This window comes from Populus euphratica, unplaced genomic scaffold (genome assembly GCF_000495115.2).
Source record: "Populus euphratica unplaced genomic scaffold, PopEup_1.0 scaffold1062.1, whole genome shotgun sequence".
NCBI classification, from domain to species: Eukaryota; Viridiplantae; Streptophyta; class Magnoliopsida; order Malpighiales; family Salicaceae; genus Populus; species Populus euphratica.
In genome coordinates this window covers 61,336-72,959 of record NW_011500916.1, presented here as the reverse complement: position 1 = coordinate 72,959, position 11,624 = coordinate 61,336, and positions in this window count along the sequence as shown.

The following is an 11,624-nucleotide window of genomic DNA, read 5'->3' as shown; positions in this document are numbered from 1 at the left end:
ATAGTATGGACCATAGTTGACATAAAAGGAATTAGTCCTTTGATTTGCACACACAAAATTTATTTGGAGGAAAATATTAAACCTTCTAGAGAAATGCAACGAAGGTTTAATCTTGATATGAAAGAAGTAGTAAAAAATGAAGTCATTAAGCTTCTAAATAATGGAATCATTTAACCTATTTCTGATAGCAAATGGGTAGGTCCTACCTAAGTTGTATCCGAAACGTCTAGAGTCACTGTGATAACAAATGAGAACAATGACTTAATTCCAACTAGGACTATTACTGGTTGGCGCATATGTATTGACTATAGGAAACTTAATTCAATGACTAGAAAAGATTATTTTCCTTTACCTTTCACGAACCAAATCCTAGAAAGAGTTGCAGGTCATGAATTTTATTTTTTCTTAGATGGTTATTCAAGTTACAACTAAATTGAAATTGCATTGGAAGATCAAGAGAAGATAAATTTTACGTACCATTATTAAAGGATGCCTTTTAGATTATGTAATGTACCACCATATTTTAAAGATGCTTGTTTAGTATATTTAGTGATATGGTTGAACGTTTTCTTGAAATTTTTATGGATGATTTTTCTATTTTTGGTGATTCATTTGATGATTATTTGAATAACTTAGAAAAGATTTTGAGTAGGTATAAAGAGAAGAATCTTGAACTAAATTGGGAAAAATGTCACTTCATGGTAACAAACGGTATTGTACTTGGTCACATTATTTCATCAAAAGGAATTGAGGTTGACAAAACTAAAATCAATTTAATTGCTAACTTATCATCACCAAAATCTATTAAAGATGTTAGATCATTCTTATGACATACTGGTTTTTATAGAAGGTTTATTAAAGTTTTTAGTGTAATATCTAAACCCTTAAATAACCTTCTAACAAAGGATAATATTTTTGAATGGACTAAACATTGTGAAGAAGCCTTTGTTAAACTTAAAAACTTGCTTACTTATGCTCATGTCATTTAACCTCCTAATTGGTCATTATCTTTTGAAAAAACATGTGACGTTAGTGATTATGTCGTAGGTGCTATTTTGGGACAAAGAAAAGATAAGAAAATTTATGTGATTTACTATGCAAGTAAAATTTTAAATAGTGCTCAAATGAATTACACCGCCATTAAAAAAGAATTACTTACATTAGTATTTGCATGTGAAAAATTCAAGTATTATCTTGTTGTCTCAACTATCGTTGTTTTTAGTGATCATTGATTAGTATTTAAAAGTGCATTTTTATCAAGGTTTTATATGATCATTTTGCACTTGAAGTATCACTAACTCTTTAACTAAAACATGTTTTATAATAACATATCTAAAAATATAAGATATCTTTAATTTGTGTTAAATGTTCATTTTAAATGCAGGCCTATCACATAAATGAAAGGATTGATTGATGAGTTTAATAACTGAAATTAAAAGGATAAAAAAATAGCGAAACTTAGAAAAGAGATACTGGTGCAGTGCAAACCGGAACACTGTTCAGTAATTGGGTCATATCTGGAGTTGTAGATCTCGGATTTAGGTGTACTTTATATGGATGGATAGGTAAGACATATGCCTATAATTTTAATAGGAGCCCATGATTTAAAAAGGCCATTTTCAAGTTCAAATTGTAGCAACAATGAAAAAGTCTGAATTTATCCTCTAGCCCAAACATTGTTCAGTGTTTAGCCCATATCTGGAGTTCAAGAAGGCCAAATGACCTTAATTGTTTTTTTTTGGAAAGCTGAGATAATTTTATAGAACTTTCATTTTTCAAGTGCTTCCAATTCTAATGTTATCAATGATGTTTTGGGCACACAAGAGAAAATAAAGATTGTTACCAAGTCAAGAGTTGGTCACTCACTCATCAATTAATCATCAAATCAATAGTTCCTAATTTTGGCCTATAAAAAGAGACATTTGCCATGCATTTCAGCATCTTGGTTTCCAGATCAAGATCATGCTCTTGCTTTATCTCTTTGTATTTTTTGTAATGCTTAAGTTTTGCTTTCATTAATATCTTGTTTATACCTTTCATTTTCTTTTCCTTACTTAGTTAACTTTTATTGTATTTATATTCTTATCTTATTTATTTATGTTTCTCTTTTTTATTATGTTTAGTTAAGTTTATTATATCAAGGTGAAAAGGTTATACTAATGGTGTAAGAATAAGTATAGTGTAAACTTAACATGAACTTTAATGTATGATACTGACATGTTTTGTATTTATTATCTTATTCAATCTTTAATACTTTGCTTGTTAAATGACTAATATAGATTTATGTTGTATAACACCTAACACAATAAATGCTTGACACTTTCATAACCCATACTGTATGGTATAACCGACACCTAAGCTATAAAAGGCACTTGATTTGTTGTTAACATAAGTTATAATCATGAATGTCTGACAATATTTACAAGTATTAACATTATTCAAATAAGATACCTAATTTAATCATGTTAACAATTTATAATCTAATTGGAACCTCCTTTATGTATGGTTTCCAATTAAGTAATAAGAGTTTATACTATACTTGTTAGACATACTGATTAGTACTTGAAAGTGCATTTTTATCAAGGTTTTATATTATCATTTTGCACTTGAATTATCAATAACTCTTGAACTAAAGCATGTTTTATAATAACACATCTAATAATATAAAATACCTTTAATTTATGGTAAATATTCATTTTAAATGCAGGCCTATCACATAAATAAAAGGATTGATTGATGAATTTAAGAACTAAAATTGAAAGGATAAAGATATGGCCAAACTTAGAAAAGAGATGTTGGTGCAGTCCAAACCGGAATACTATTTGGTAATTAGGTCATATCTGGAGCTGTAGATCTCGAATTTAGGTCTACTTTATATGGATGGAAAGGTAAGATATAGGCATACAACTTTTATATGGAGTCCAAGATTTAAAAAAGCCATTTCTAACTCCAAATTGTAGCAACAAAAAAAAAGTCTGAATCTATCTAATAACCCATGCACTGTTCAGTGTTTGACCCATATCTGGAGTTTTAGAAGTTTAAATGCCCTTCATTTTTTTTTCTTAGGAAGCTGAGACAATTTTCTACAACTTTCATGTTTTCAAGTGGTTCCAATTCTAACATTATCAATGACATTTTGGGTGGACAAAAGAAGATAAGGATTGTCACCAAGTCAAGAGTTAACCACCCACTCATCAATTAGTTATCAAATTAATAGTTTCTAATTTTGGCCTATAAAAAGAGGTATTTGCCATGTATTTAAGCATCTTGATTTCCAGATCAAGCCCATGCTCTTACTTTCTCTCTTTGTATTTGTTTTGTATTGCTTATGTTTTGCTTTCATTAATATTAAGTTTATGCCTTTCATTTCCTTTCCTTTACTTAGTTAACTTTTATCTTATTGATGTTCTTATTTTGTTTATTTATTTTTCTTTCTTTTATTATGTTTAGCTAAGTTTATTATGTCAAGGTGAAAAGGTTACACTAATGGTGTAAGAATAAGTATAATGTAAACTCAACATGGACTTTAATATTTGATACTAACATGTTTTGTATTTGTTATTTTGTTCACTCTTTAATACTTTGCTTGTTAAATGTCTAATCTAGATTTATGTTGTATAACACTTGGTACAATAAATGCTTGGCACTTTCATAACCCATACTATATGGTATAACCAACATCTGAGCTATGAAAGGAAGTTGATGTATTGTTAACATAAGTTATAATTATGAATGGCTGACGAGATTTCCAAGTATTAACATTAATCAAATAAGATGGTATAACTCTTGGTACAACAAATGCTTGGCACTTTCATAACCCATACTATATGGTATAACCAACATCTGAGCTATGAAAGGAAGTTGATGTATTGTTAACATAAGTTATAATTATGAATGGCTGACGAGATTTACAAGTATTAACATTAATCAAATAAGATGACTAAAGTAACCATGTTAACAATTTATAATCTGATTGGAACCTCCTTTGTGTGTGCTTTCCAATTGAATAATAAGAGTTTATACTATACTTGTTTGACATACCATTAGTGGATCCTCTAACCTTGACATTTATTGTTATCATTATTTAATTCTTAAGTTAATCTTTCATCTCAAAGTTCTCATAAACTTTTTCTTTTTCTTTATTATTATTATTATTATTATTACTATTACTACAACTATTATTTTTATTTTTATTGTTGTTATTATATTGTTATCTTTAATTTATACAATTAACCTCCTCGTGGTTCGACCCTAGTCTTGCCGGGTTATTTATTACTTCGACACTCCTGTATTTGGAAGAAGACATCAATCTTTTGGTCATGTCAAGTTTTTGGCGCCATTGCCGGGGAGGTAAGTTCTTGTGCAAATTTTAGTATTTATTTTATTTTCTCTTATTTCTTTTTTTTTCTTATTTCTTTTATTCTATTCCTACACATGCATGAGAGTGTGGTCACGTACATTAAGTGGTAGACTTTGTAGGGTATCCTCATCATTTTTAGAAAATATGGCCAAAAAAGATGATTAATCACTTCATAATGAGAATAACCATGTTAGAACACTTAGAGATCACATGAATCCCACAAGAACAAGTGTACCATCATGTATAGTTTTCCCTCTTGATGCATCTCATTTCAATTTTAAGCTGGGTATTATTCAACTTTTACCTCTTTTTTTTTGTTGAAATCGAGAATAGATATATAATAAAAAGAGAAAACATGAACAGTATGAACAGAGCTTTAGCTAGTAGCCTAAGCATCAGCCTAATTACAAAAAAGAAATACAAGAAAACCTATAGCCCTACTATTAAGCTGAGCAAACCAAACTCACACTAAATTAGAAATTAAGCAGACCAAGCCGAAATGCATTCATGATTCCTATACAGATCAGCACCGGTATACCAAAAGGAAGAGTTGAGATTCCTGATCCATCTTGCAGCAAAGTAAAACAAATGTCATAGTATATCTTCCCATATTGGCTTTTGATCCTCAAATATCAAGTTGTTCCTAGCAGTCCATATAGAATAGACAATGCTAAATATAAAGCCCCCCCAAACAGATTTTTCAAACTTATTGTGGTTACCCTGCAAAAGACCCAACCATTTCAACTTTTACCTTCTTGAACACCATTAGATTAAAGCTTTTTTCTTTTTCATTGAAAGATAAAGCTAAAACATAGCTGCAAAATTTAAGACCTGGATCTATTCATGCTTGAGATGAAATGCAACAATAATTTTTAAAGAAGTTTTTCCCATCCCACATAACAAACTCTTTCAAAAGATAAATCATCACTTTCACTAAAAAACCAGAAGAAATATGTTACCAATATTAGGATAGGTATCGAGACTTGCTTAATACTTGCCCTCATCATGGTTTTAAAACATGGAGATTGATTTCACATTTTTATGAAGGGTTAACACCTAAAGATAGGCAAATGATTGAATTGATATGCAATGAAACTTTTGAAAATAAAGACCCTGATGAAGCAATGAAGTACTTAGACTTGTTAGTTGAAAATGCTCAAAATTAGGACACCGCGGGTACTTATGAGACACCGAGTAAAACTCAACCTCATACATCTAGTGAAGGCATATACAACCTTAGGGAAGATCATGACCCCCAAGCCAAGTTTGCATCTTTAGCTAGAAAAGTCGAGGCACTAGAATTGAAAAAAAAAGTAGTTAATTAAAATATATTAATAACATTATGTGTTAAAATAGTGAAACCAATGAACACTCAACCAATGATTGTCCAACTTTGCCTTCTTTTAAGGAATGTCTCCATGAACAAGCCCATGCTTTAAACAATTTTCAAAGGCCCAATCATAACCCATACTCGTAAACATACAACCCTGGTTGAAGAAATCATCAAAAATTTAGTTGAAAGAGTAACAATGCACAAACTTCATCACCACAGTTTCAAACACATCATAATTTCCAAAATTCTCATAGATATGCACCTTCTTATACTCCATCTTTTAAAAGAAATTTTGAGGAAACTTTGTATGCATTCATTGAAAAACAAGAGACAATTAATACTCAACTTGCTCAAAGCATAACAGATTTTAAATATACTCTTGTAAAATTCACATCTGCTCTCAGTATGCAAGAGAATGGTAAGTTTCCATCTCAACAACAGCAAAATCCCAAGGGGCAATAAAATACAAATGCAAGTAGTTCTGGAAGTCAATACATGGATCAAATCAAATCAGTCATCACACTTTGTAGTGGTAAGGTTATTTAAAAACCAATTCTTGAACCTTGTGAGAAAGATGACGAGTCAATCTTTAAGGGTAAGAAAGGGGTTAAATCTGAACATTGTAAAGAAAAGACTGATTCCTAGGCAGCACTTTCATTTCCTCATGCCATGACCAATCAGGAAAAAATCAAGGATAAAAAAGGCACCGAAAATGTTGATGCGGATCTTTTATCAAAAGTGACAATATATTCGACACCCAACATCACACCAATCGATGATTGCTTTTATGATGAATCTCTACTTTCTCTTAATCCAATGCCTTAGTATGATAAAAATCTCAATTTTCTTACTTCAGGATTCTTGCCAGCTCACTAGAGTATAAAAGACAAAAGAAAATTTTTAAGGGACGTGCAAAGCTTTTATTGTGATGACCCTAACTTATTCAAATATTGTCCTGATCAAATATTTCAAAGATACATTCCTAACAATGAGGTAAGTAGTGTCATTAAACTTTATCATTCTGAAGCATTTGGGAGTCATTTCTTGTCAAAAAAGACAGTTACAAAAAATTTTTAAAATGGATTTTATTGGCCTACCATGTTCAAAGACACGCATGCATTCTACAAAACTTGTGAAAATTGTCAAAAAGTTGATATTGGTCAAAAAGTTTTGTTTTATTATTCTCAACTCTATTTATTCCCTAAAGAGCTAAGATCAAGATAGAGTAGTCCATTTATTGAGAAACATGTGTATCTTTATGGGGCCTTTGATATTGAGAATCCAAAGAATGACAATGATTTTAAGATAAATGGACATCATTTGAAACTTACTTTGATAATTTTCCTAATGAAAATGAATCCACTGGTTTGAATGATCCTATAGATAAAAGTTAATTATTTTGTTTTTCTCACATTGTTTTTGTGTTTTTTTTTGTGACTCTTGGTTTGCTAGTCTCTCTCACTCCGGTTAAATGACAGATAATGGTACTCTGTGACTCTTAAGTCGGTTCTTTCAGTTTCCCATGATAACTAATATCTGTGTATATATTTGTTCAATTCCTTATTCCTTCTCTTCTCTTTACATCTCTTTTTCACTTCTCATCTTAAAAAATAGACACCGCTCTTAAAAAATTGAAAAAGTATTTTCCCACTTTGCTTCAAAATGCGATTATAAAAATTTACCGAGCTAAGTGTGCAAGATCGAGGTTGTTAATGAACCATAAAATTCCTAAAGAGATTCGCTGATTAATTAATGCAAAGGTCCGATTATCAAGTGAGTCTTCCAATTCTTTCATTTCACAAATGCTTGGAACAAGTAAAAACACTTTTGCAAAGAAACATCGTGCAAAACGACTGAAAGTCTGCCATTGATATGCCGGATGGACTTGCAATGCACAATGTCATTCTTTAGGAATGGTATCTGTAAACTATGAAGATAAAATATTATTTATTAAGGATGGCCTGGGTAAGGGGTCTTTAGATAATCTTCTATTGACTCTTAAGACACATCCTAGTGGAGATGTGCATCGTGTAATTCATTATTTATGGCCATTATTCAATAAAGAACATGCTCGATATAGTCTTGGGAATCTGACTAAAAAAACCTTGTTTGCTGGTTTTTAAGAAAACTGGATGGGAAGTCTATCCTTGACCTATAGAGGGCGTTTAAGCTGTAATTGGACATAAAACCAAGGGAAGATGTGAGCCACAATTATAACCACCTATACATACACATGTTTTTTTAATAAATAAATAAATAAAAAGAGAGATAGAAAAAGTGTGCGTGAGAGACTCTGGCTGGCCTACATATAGGTGGTATGATTGCCCTTTTAATTTCTTATCTATAAAATCCTCTCTTCCTTCCCTTCATTTCTACTCAACTCATACATTCAACAAATATAGAAGTGTGTAGAAATGGCAAGTTCCTCAGGTCATCAAATAAGAAATATTTATGTTTTTGGTGGATCTAGTCTTGGGAAAGAAAATGAGTTTTTAGAATCAGCAAATCATCTTAGTCAAGTACTAGCTGAGAGAAAGATTCATTTAGTGTATGGGGGAGATAGCCTTGGGTTAATAGGAGGTGTGTCAATAGCTGTATTTTTATGAGGTAGTCAAGTTTTAGGGGTCGTCCTCAAAGCTTTAGCACAAGGGGACATCATTGGAAAAATTATTAGAGAAGAACTACAAGTCTTTACAATGTCTGCTCGAATGAATGCAATGTTTAACCATGTTGATGCTTTTATTGCCTTATGACACGACTAAAAGATTGATGTCTTCTCCCAAGTGCAGGAGTGTCGAAGTAATAAATAACCCGGCAAGACCGGGGTCGAACCACAGGGAGGTTATTTGTACAAATTATAAATAACAATAATGCAACAACAATAACAATAACAATAACAACAACAATAATAATAGTAACAACAACAGTAATAATAATAATAATAATAATAATAATAATAATAATAATAATAATAATTGTAGTAGTAATACTAATAATAATAATAATAATAATAAAGAAAAAGAAGGAGAAGAAGAAGAAGAAGATGATGAGAAGTTTGAGATGGAATATTAATGTAACGATTAAACAATGATAATAACAAATGTCAAGGTTAGAGGTTCCACTAATGGTATATCAAACAAGTATAGTATAAACTCTTATTATTGAATTGGAAACCACACAAAAAGGAGGTTCCAATCAAATTATATATTGTTAACATGAATTGGAAACCACACACAAAGGAGGTTCCAATCAGATTATATATTGTTAACATGATTACATTAGTCATCTTATTCAATTAATGCTAATACTTGTAAATCTCGTCAAGCATTCATGATTATAACTTATGTTAACAATAAATCAAGTTCCTTTCATAGCTCAGGTGTCGGTTATACCATACATTATGGGCTATGAAAGTGCCAAGCATTTGTTGTACCAAGTGTTATACAACATAAATCAAGATTAGTCATTTAACAAGCAAAGTATTAAAGAGTGAACAAGATAACAAATATAAAACATGTTAGTATCAAACATTAAAGTCCATATTAGGTTTACATTATACTTATTCTCACACCATTAGTGTAACCTTTTCACCTTGACATAATTAACTTAGCTAGACATAATGAAAGAAAGCAAAATAAATAAACAAAATAAGAACATAAAAGCTAACTAAGTAAAGGAAAGGAAATGAAAAGCATAAACTTAATATTAATGAAAGCAAAGCATAAACATTACAAAAAATACAAAGAGAGAAAGGAAGAGCATGATCTTGATCTGGAAACCAAGATGCCTAAATGCATGGCAAATGCCTCCTTTTATAGGCCAAAATTGGGAACTATTGATTTGATGACTAATTGATAAGTGGGTGGCCAACTTTTGACTTGGTGACAATCCTTATCTTCTCTTGTCTGCCCAAAACGTCATTGATAACGTCAAAAATGGAGCCAGTTGCAAACATGAAAGTTGTAGGCAATTATCTCAACTTTCTTGTGTAAAAACTTCAGCTCATTTGGACTTCTAGAACTCTAGATATGGCCAAAATACCGAACAGTGCTCGGGCTGGAAGACAGATTCGGGCTTCTTTGTTGTTGCTACAATTTGGACTTGATAATGGCCTTTTTAGATCTTGGGCTCCATATGAAAGTTGTAGGCCTATGTCTTACCTTTCCATCCATATAAATTGGACCTAAATCTGAGATCTGTAGCTCCAGATATAACCCAATTACCGAACAGTGTTCCGGTTTGGATTGCACCGACATCTTTTCTCTAAGTTTGACCATCTCTTTATCCATGCAATTTAAGTTCTTCAAGTCATCAATCAATCCTTTCATTTATGTGATAGACCTGCATTAAAAATAGACATTTACCACAAATTAAAGGTATCTTATATTATTAGATATATTATTATAAAACATGCTTTGGTTAAGGAGTTATTGATACTTCACGTGCAAAATGATGATATAAAACCATGATAAAAATGCACTTTTAAGTACTAATCACCTTACTAGGTGGTTTAGACACACTGGAAGAGATATTTTATATCTCCTTTTGGGCCGAACTGCACATTCACCATTAACACATAGGTCTGTTAAATGTTAATGGTTATTATAATAAGTTGTTGTCTTTTCTTGATCATGCTGTGGAACAAGAATTTATAACATCTTCTTTATGACAAATCATAATTTCTGCTACTATTGCTGAACAATTGATTGACTAACTACATTCTTTCATTCCTGTAATTGATCCCTCTATGAGTTGCATAAATTGATCATCTTAAGAAAGTCATAAAAAGCTTATATTAGATTTGAGTCTTCATTTGTGAATCTTTGTGTCTTTTGCTTTTATTATTGTGTTTTGTTGTTTTTTATATTTGTTTAAGTGTGTTTCAGGTTTGTTAGTGTTCGTTATTTAAGGTGATGTCTTCTATACTCTATCATTCTACTTTAGGACATTGAGGATAATGTCTTGTTTTGGTTGGGAGAGAGGTTAATAGTTGATAAAAAAAATTAACTAGCTGTGTTTTTCATTTCATAAAGCATGTGCAAAATTGTTATTGTTAAAATGATAGAGTAAAGGAGCTCTTTTGTTAAAGTGACTCTTGAGACGCATCTTAGTAACTATTCTTAACAAGGTCTATCAAAATACTTCTTGAAATATTCAGGTTTATAAACTCTCGCATTGTTATCGTTTAATTATGATCATATACTTATTTAACAAGTATTCTTAAACTTTAATTTTCACACACATACTTTAACATATGATTGTGGGTTACACACTAGATTATTACATTATTTATGTTCTTTTGTTAAAGATAATAGCTAAGGGAAAAAGATAGTATATAAGTTGAAAAAAAAAACAAAAAAAATATAGATAAGTTTGGTTTCGTAGCCTCCCACCTAAACAATTAAGCCTGAAGAGGTGTTTTAACACCTAATACCCTAAAGTCAACTGACTTGGGAGCTATTGACCCAACGCTTATCAAATGGATTAAGGAGAAAAGTTTAAAGGAATCAAACATTGCACTATCTATGTATCAGTATCTGCAACCCAAGTTACTAAGCTCGTAAAGGTGTGTCAACACCTAATACCCTAATATCAATTGGTCTAGGAGTTATTAGCCAAAAGCTCATTACATAGGTTAAAGATATATCGTGTTTTAAGTTATATGTATATATATTAAAAAATTAAAAAAAAAAGAGAACAAAATAATAATCTCAACCCAAAGAAGTTAACCTTAAACATTAGAAAAAAAAATTATTTTCTTCCAAGAAAAGCCTCATAACTATATGTTGATATATTGAGTACAAAAGAAAGGTTTATTAATATCATGTTTAAGAGGTATTGAGCAGATATATAAATTTAATGAGAGTTTGTTTATCTGGATAAATTAATGGAAGTTAAATGATGAATACCTTGCTTTATGGAATTTGCAAA